This window comes from Ascaphus truei, chromosome 5 (assembly GCF_040206685.1).
Source record: "Ascaphus truei isolate aAscTru1 chromosome 5, aAscTru1.hap1, whole genome shotgun sequence".
NCBI classification, from domain to species: domain Eukaryota; kingdom Metazoa; phylum Chordata; class Amphibia; order Anura; family Ascaphidae; genus Ascaphus; species Ascaphus truei.
The window spans coordinates 285,082,159-285,090,765 of record NC_134487.1 but is presented as its reverse complement, the minus strand read 5'-3'; the positions used below and the strand labels follow the sequence as shown (position 1 = coordinate 285,090,765).

The window sequence follows — 8,607 nt, the reverse complement described above, 5'->3', positions numbered from 1 at the left end:
TGTAAAGGGGCATAATTATGTTTACTTCCCTTCCATCCATTGCCCGTTTGATGCAAGATAAGATCTTGTTTGCCTTTGCAGCTACTTCATGACATTGGGCACTATTGCTAAGCCTGCTGTCTACAAGCACTCCTAAATCCTTCTCCATCAAGGATTCCCCCAATATATCTCCATTTAATTTGTAAGTCGCCTTTTTATTCTTGTTTCCCAAATGCATAACCTTACATTTATCTGTATTAAACCTTATCTGCCATTTACCTGCCCACGTTTCCAGTCTCTCAAAGTCCTTCTGGAGAGAAATGACCTCCTGCTCTGATTTTACTACCTTACACAATATAGGCCAGGTCCCCGGTGCCTGCTGCAGCGAGCGCTATGGTGAGCGCTGCAGGGACAAGAACTGCCCCTCAATGGGGCCGGGCCCGCTTGCTGCCTTGGCCGCTGCAATCCGCGGCCAGATTTTTCTGAAGACAGAAAAACTGTCCACGCCCCCCCGGCGGTTCAGCCAATGAGGGTGAACCTGCCGGGTGATGTCATGGCCGCGCCCCCTGCCTCACCCCCGTCACGCCCACCACGTCTTTCCCCCTGCAGCTCAGTGCAGACCGGGGCTCTCAGCTGCCCGTGCCACCAGCCTGGCAGGCGCGCGTGCAGCGCCGACACCGGGGCTGCAGCCTTAGTGTCACCGGCAAAGATGGAGACTTTGCTCTCTATGCCAACCTCAAGGCCATTAATAAACAAGTTAAAAAGCGGGGGTCCCAGCACCGATCCCTGAGGTACTCCACTCACAACTTTAGCCAACCTGAAAACGTTCCATTTATGACAACCCTCTGTTGTCTGTCCTTTAACCAGTTTTCAATGCAGGTGCAAATATCTTTACTGAGTCCAATTTGCTTTATTTTGTACACTAAATACTAACCTCTTGTGTGGAAACATATTAAAAGCCTTTGCAAAATCTATGTAGACCATATCAACTGTACAGTAGACTGGAGTTGAGCAGCCCTGCTCTAATGGAAAGAGAACTGTTGTAATAGACTGGTGCATAACAAGATCTGCCATTTAAAAATATATAGCTTAGCCCTCCGACCGCTATCCTTCTTTTGGGCCCTAACAGTATAAGTCCTGTTAGGTACAGGCTCTGTGAGGGATAAGCTCTTTCAATGGGCCTAGCTTGTTATTGCAGCCTGGATGCATTGCTACTGTATCCAGGGGCAGGCCTAGCAACAACCTGAGGGTGTCAGGCATGGGGGGGGTGGGGGGGGGGGGGAATACTGGCTGGGTCACCTGAATAAAACGTGATGCCTGTCAGTATCAGACCTGCCCTGTTATGGGGCAGGGTTGCAAGCCACCCCCTGGGGATAGATACTGACACTCCCAGAAGTGAGGAGTCTGTCCTCCCTCCCCTTGCGGAGTGGAAGGATATATTACCCTATGTATCATCAGGGGTAACGAGCTGGGATGGGGCCCACAGGACCTTCTGCAAAGGGAGTGTGGCTCCAGGACTGTCACTGCTGTGAACCAGACTATGAATAAAGACAAGTTGGACTATAATATGGCTATCTTTATTAAACATCATCTGAGTGTCAGTGGGGACCATCCTGGCTGCCTCGGCATCCTCACTGGCTGGAGGCGCTGCAGCATGGAAGACCGGTACTGAGAACCTGTCCTGATTTCTCCCCATACCACCGCGGAGTATCTCCGGACCTCCTGTTACAGCCTCACAGGTATTTCAAACACTAACGCTGCACATTTTTTTTTATAACCCTTCCGAATCCCAGAGGGACTAGCAGTACAGTGCAAAACATTGCGTTGCTGACCCCTGTGACAGCGTCCGTCGCCAAGGTTCACCCAACGAACCGTGTTGCTGCCGAGAGCTCTCTGTAAAGAGTCCACCTTAAATCCTGCAGTCTATGGGCGTGCAGAGGGGCTGCTTCTGATTGGCCGGGTCGGCCCCTGCTGGTGACGTGGGTGAGGGGGGGATGGGGAGCAGATGGTAGTTGAGTTTGTGTGTCTCGCTCAGCTGTTTGAGATCTGGAGGCAGAGAGGGAGGATCGGAAGGGATCTGACTCCAGGGGGCAAACAGCTGAGCCCAGAAAAATAACCCAGGTCTGTGATCCACGCCCCCCCCCCCCTCTGCATGCACCCCGCCCCCCCCCACCCCCCATCTAAATGCTGCACCCGCCTACTATACATTGGGCACAGGAGAATGCCCCTGGTGAGAGTTAACCTCTTCCTTGCCAAGGGTGCCTGCCACACAGTCCCGCACTGGTCCCTTTGGTAGCTATAAGGTTATCGCAGCAGGTTGTGTTAAGTTCTTCCTTATGTTGATGTATATAGCAGTGTTGTGTATGACACTGAAACTATCTAATCCCACTCAGATGGATCATACGTTCTATTAAGGAATCCTCTCTGCTTTTCCCTGTTTATCCTGATGACACATTTCACCGTTACTTTTTCTGTCAGTTATATATATATATATTTTTTTTTCTCTGACTTTCTTTTCATTCTAACTCAGACCTGATCACTGCAGCTGTGGGATCCGCACAGCATTCTCACATCACTCGGGTGGGATCCGCACAGCATTCTCACATCACTCGGGTGGGATCCGCACAGCATTCTCACATCACTCAGGTGGGATCCGCACAGCATTCTCATATCACTCAGGTGGGATCCGCACAGCATTCTCACATCACTCAGGTGGGATCCCCACAGCATTCTCACATCACTCAGGTGGGATCCGCACAGCATTCTCATATCACTCAGGTGGGATCCGCACAGCGTTCTTACATCACTCGGGTGGGATCCGCACTCGGGTGGGATCCGCACAGCGTTCTCACATCACTCGGGTGGGATCCGCACAGCGTTCTCACATCACTCGGGTGGGATCCGCACAGCGTTCTCACATCAGTCAGGTGGGATCCGCACAGCATTCTCATATCACTCAGGTGGGATCCGCACAGTGTTCTCACATCACTCAGGTGGGATCTGCACAGTTCTCACATCACTCGGATGGGATCCGCACAGCATTCTCACATCACTCGGATGGGATCCGCACAGCGTTCTCACATCACTCGGGTGGGATCCGCACAGCATTCTCATATCACTCGGGTGGGATCCGCACAGCATTCTCACATCACTCAGGTGGGATCCGCACAGCGTTCTCACATCACTCAGGTGGGATCCGCACAGCATTCTCACATCACTCGGGTGGGATCTGCACAGTTCTCATATCACTCAGGTGGGATCAGCACAGCATTCTCACATCACTCGGGTGGGATCCGCACAGCATTCTCATATCACTCAGGTGGGATCCACACAGCATTCTCACATCACTCAGGTGGGATCCGCACAGCATTCTCACATCACTCAGGTGGGATCTGCACAGTTCTCATATCACTCAGGTGGGATCCGCACAGTTCTCACATCACTCGGATGGGATCCGCACAGTTCTCACATCACTCGGGTGGGATCCGCACAGTTCTCACATCACTCGGGTGGGATCCGCACTGCGTTCTTGCAGCACTCAGGTGGGATCACTCAACTAGCCCCTGGGGAATCAGAATGCATAGTATACTTTGTGGGATTCACAGTTTGAAGTTTGGCTTTTTAGCCTAAGATCCATTAGACCGAAACGGTGAAACTGACGCGGATATACTTTGAATGCATTGTTGACCCCTCTAGCAGTGAAGGAGTTAAAGCAGGGGTGGGCAACTCCAATCCTCCAAAACTCCAGGGGCCACCAAAAGGTCAGGTTTTCCGGATATCTCTGCTTCTGCACAGTCAGTGGTTCAGTGGTTCACAATCAGTGGTTTAGTTGGACTGCACCACCTGTGCTGAAGCAGGGATATCTTGAAAACCTGACCTGTTGGTGGCCGTTGAGGACTGGAATTGGCCACCCTTAAGTTAAAGTGTCTGAGTGGGTTCATGCAATAGCACCAACACTGCACCCCTGGTAACACTGCACCCCTGGTAACACTGCACCCCTGGTAACACTGCACCCCTGGTAACACTGACACTCACTGCACCCCTGGTAACACTGACACTTACTGCACCCCTGGTAACACTGACACTTACTGCACCCCTGGTAACACTGACACTCACTGCACCCCTGGTAACACTGCACTCCTGGTAACACTGCACCCCTCGTAACACTGACACTCACTGCACCCCTGGTAACACTGCACCCCTGGTAACACTGACACTCACTGCACCCCTGGTAACACTGCACCCCTGGTAACACTGCACTCCTAGTAAAACTGCACCCCTCGTAACACTGACACTCACTGCACCCCTGGTAACACTGCACCCCTGGTAACACTGCACCCCTGGTAACACTGCACCCCTGGTAACACTGCACCCCTGGTAACACTGCACCCCTGGCAACACTGCAACACTGCACCCCTGGTAACACTGCACCCCAGGCAATACTGCACCCCGGGAAATACTGCACCCCGGGAAATACTGCACCCCTGGTAATACTCTGTTTGTGGAGAATACTTTAATCTTCCCTCCCCAAATAGTAGAAGTTGTGCCAGAAATGCTGCCATTTAACCCTTTTCAGTGCCGGAGAGGCCAGCAACGAATTGTAAAAAACTAAAAAAAAAGGGATTTAAATACGATCTGCGAACCGCGTTTTCAATCTCTCTTGCTGCACAGTGAGTTTACAATCTAATCCCGGTGCTGGAGGCATAGGGAGCAGACACTGGGGTAGGAACCGGCTTCAGACGCAGTGATATTAGCCCTGAGCTAAAGGTCACAAGAAGAAGAGAAACACAGAAACCTAAACACATTTCCTCTTCCCTATAATGAGCGGTTCTGGCCCGGACCCAAATCCCGCAGGAGAAATCAGATGATCCCTTTACTGAATACACATCAATTTGTTAGAGAGCCTTTTTCTGTCAATCATGTTATTAACCCCTTCAGTGACAATAGCTTAATTTGCTTGGGTTCAAGTCTCAGCTGCACGATCTGTTTAATAATAATAATGATAATTATAATAATAAAATATTAGCCCCTGAGGGGCCTGCCGAGAGGTCTTGGGACTGTGGATAACCTATTACATCATTTTTATAATGTGGGTATGCTCCAATTATTCTGCATTATATCATCACCCTCCCAATCTATGGCATCTCCCCTGATCTCTCTGCGTCTCCTACCCCCCCGATCTCTATCCCGTCTCCCCCCACCCGTCCCCCGATTTCTCTGCCATCTCCAACCCCCGATCTCCATGCCGTCTCCCACCCAATCCCCTGATCTCTATGCCATCTCCCCCCTGATCTCTATGCCGTCTCCCGCTTGTCCCCCGATCTCTATGCCGTCGCTCCCCCCCAGATCTCTATTGCCATCTCACCCCCCCGATCTCTATGCCGTCTCCCCCCCGTCCCCCGATCTCAATGCCGTCTCCCCCCGTCCCCCGATCTCTATGCGTCTCTCCCCTCCATATCTCTATGCGTCTCATCCCCCGATCTCTATCCCGTCTCACCCCACCTGATCTCTATGCTGTCTCCCCTGATCTTTATGCCATCTCTATGCTACTCCCACGATCTCTATACCGTCTCCCCTCGATCTCTATACCCTCACTCCCCCTGATCTATATACCCTCACTCCCCCTGATCTCTATACCGTCTCCCCTCGATCTCTATACCCTCACGCCTCCTGATCTATATACCCTCACTCCCCCTGATCTCTATACCGTCTCCCCTCGATATCTATACCCTCACTCCCCCTGATCTCTATACCGTCTCCCCTCGATATCTATACCCTCACTCCCCCTGATCTCTATACCGTCTCCCCTCGATATCTATACCCTCACTCCCCCTGATCTCTATACCATCTCCCCTCAATATCTATACCCTCACGCCCCCTGATCTATATAACCTCACTCCCCCTGATCTCTAATACCGTCTCCCCTCGATATCTATACCCTCACTCCCCCTGATCTCTATACCGTCTCCCCTCGATATCTATACCCTCACTCCCCCTGATCTCTATACCGTCTCCCCTCGATATCTATACCCTCACTCCCCCTGATCTCTATACCGTCTCCCCTCGATATCTATACCCTCACTCCCCCTGATCTCTATACCGTCTCCCCTCGATATCTATACCCTCACTCCCCCTGATCTCTATACCATCTCCCCTCAATATCTATACCCTCACGCCCCCTGATCTATATACCCTCACTCCCCCTGATCTCTATACCGTCTCCCCTCGATATCTATACCCTCACTCCCCATGATCTCTATACCATCTCCCCTCAATATCTATACCCTCACGCCCCCCTGATCTATATACCCTCACTCCCCCTGATCTCTATACCGTCTCCCCTCGATCTCTATACCCTCATGCCCCCGATCTATATACCCTCATGCCCCCCGATCTATATACCCTCATGCCCCCTGATCTCTATACCATCTCCCCATGATGTGTGCGCTCTAACGATTGTTCCTACAATGGGTCAAAAACCAGTTTGCTTTCTGCTCGATCAACATAAAATCCGGGGCAGTGCTGCAGCCCGAGGGGACGTAAACTGTGTGAGCTCAATATTACTGACACGCACCAAACTCAATGCGAATGTTTCCAGGGCGAATTCCACGGCTCAGAAAATGACATAACCTTGCTCTCACTTTGAGGGTGATTATTTTCCAATGTGCGTGAGTTATTCAAAACGGCACCAGATTCGTGACTTTGATATACAGTATATATATATATGCAAATACCATGTTAAAAAATGGTTATTGAGGCAAAAAGTGACACTGTGTGCTCATTTGCATGTCATTTCCCAGAATCCCTTGCTGCAGTGGAAGTGCTGTATGCTGGGTGATAATGGGGAAAGGCGGGGTTGCAGACCTGCCTAAGACATGCAGATGAGCATACAGCTATATTTGCTTTCCTGTGGAGGGTTTTTGTCACTTTTTTTACTCACCATAACTTAACTCAGTATATATATATATATATATATATATATATATATATATATATATATATATATATATATATATATATATATATATATATATATTATATATATATATATATATATATATATATATATATATATACATACACACACATATATATACACATATATGTGTGTGTGTGTGTATATATACATATACATACATATATATATATATATATATATATATATGTGTGTGCAGTGTTCGACAAACCTATACATTTGCTCGCCCCGGGCGAGTGGATTTAACATCGTGGCGAGCTCCTATTGGCCCAAGCAGCACGCGTGTGGTACTAGGTGGCGAGTAGATTTTATATATATATATATACATATACATATACAGATATATATATATATACTAGCTGAGAGACCCGGCGTTGCCCGGGATGTAATGTTCCCGTTCCTCTCTCTCCTCCCCCCTCTCTCTGTTTGTCCCCCATTCACATCAATCCAGTCCCCCCCCTCCCTCCCTCCTTTACAGCTTCATGTAGCGTGTGTGCGTCAGTCACTGTGTGTTTGCTCGCGCGTCAGTGAGTCTGAGGCAGAAACACAAACACACACAGACTGACTGACGCACACACAGTCAGTGTGTGCCTCAGTCAGTGTGTGCGTGCGTCAGTCAGGCTTTGTGTGCGCGTCAGTCAGTGTGTGCGTGCGTGCGGCAGTCAGTCAGTGTGTGCGCGCGGGGCGTCAAAGGCAGGGGGGGGCGTCAAAGGGAGGGGGGGGGGCGTCAAAGGGAGGGGGGGGGCGTCAAAGGGAGGGGGGGGGCGTCAAAGGGAGGGGGGGGGGGCGTCAAAGGGAGGGGGGGGGGGCGTCAAAGGGAGGGGGGGGGGCGTCAAAGGGAGGGGGGGGGGGCGTCAAAGGGAGGGGGGGGGGGCGTCAAAGGGAGGGGGGGGGGGGCGTCAAAGGGAGGGGGGGGGGGCGTCAAAGGGAGGGGGGGGGGGCGTCAAAGGGAGGGGGGGGGGGGGCGTCAAAGGGAGGGGGGGGGGCGTCAAAGGGAGGGGGGGGGGGCGTCAAAGGGAGGGGGGGGGGCGTCAAAGGGAGGGGGGGGGGGGGCGTCAAAGGGAGGGGGGGGGGGGGCGTCAAAGGGAGGGGGGGGGGGCGTCAAAGGGAGGGGGGGGGGGGGCGTCAAAGGGAGGGGGGGGGGGGGCGTCAAAGGGAGGGGGGGGGCGTCAAAGGGAGGGGGGGGGGGGCGTCAAAGGGAGGGGGGGGGGGGCGTCAAAGGGAGGGGGGGGGGGGCGTCAAAGGGAGGGGGGGGGGGCGTCAAAGGGAGGGGGGGGGGGGCGTCAAAGGGAGGGGGGGGGGCGTCAAAGGGAGGGGGGGGGGCGTCAAAGGGAGGGGGGGGGCGTCAAAGGGAGGGGGGGGGCGTCAAAGGGAGGGGGGGGGGGGCGTCAAAGGGAGGGGGGGGGGCGTCAAAGGGAGGGAGGGGGGGGGGCGTCAAAGGGAGGGAGGGGGGGGGGGTCAAAGGGAGGGAGGGGGGGGGGTCAAAGGGAGGGAGGGGGGGGGTCAAAGGGAGGGGGGGGGGGTCAAAGGGAGGGGGGGGGGGTCAAAGGGAGGGGGGGGGGCGTCAAAGGGAGGGGGGGGGGGCGTCAAAGGGAGGGGGGGGGGGCGTCAAAGGGAGGGGGGGGCGTCAAAGGGAGGGGGGGGGGGCGTCA

At 52.9% G+C, this 8,607-nt stretch overlaps 1 protein-coding gene across 3 annotated transcripts in view; it reads left to right on the top strand.

Moving 5' to 3' along the window:
* The first annotated feature begins 1,410 nt into the window (after window positions 1–1,410).
* The window catches only part of ADA2 (adenosine deaminase 2), an 80,056-nt gene continuing 72,859 nt past the window's right edge, over window positions 1,411–8,607 (top strand). The window contains exon 1 of one of the 3 annotated variants that reach the window (XM_075602420.1): window positions 1,411–1,718. The gene's annotated coding sequence lies outside the window, so the exon portion shown is untranslated. Of the gene's footprint in view, window positions 1,719–2,007; window positions 2,101–8,607 lie in introns of those variants that run through there. The other 2 variants (XM_075602419.1, XM_075602421.1) reach the window with 2 other exon arrangements.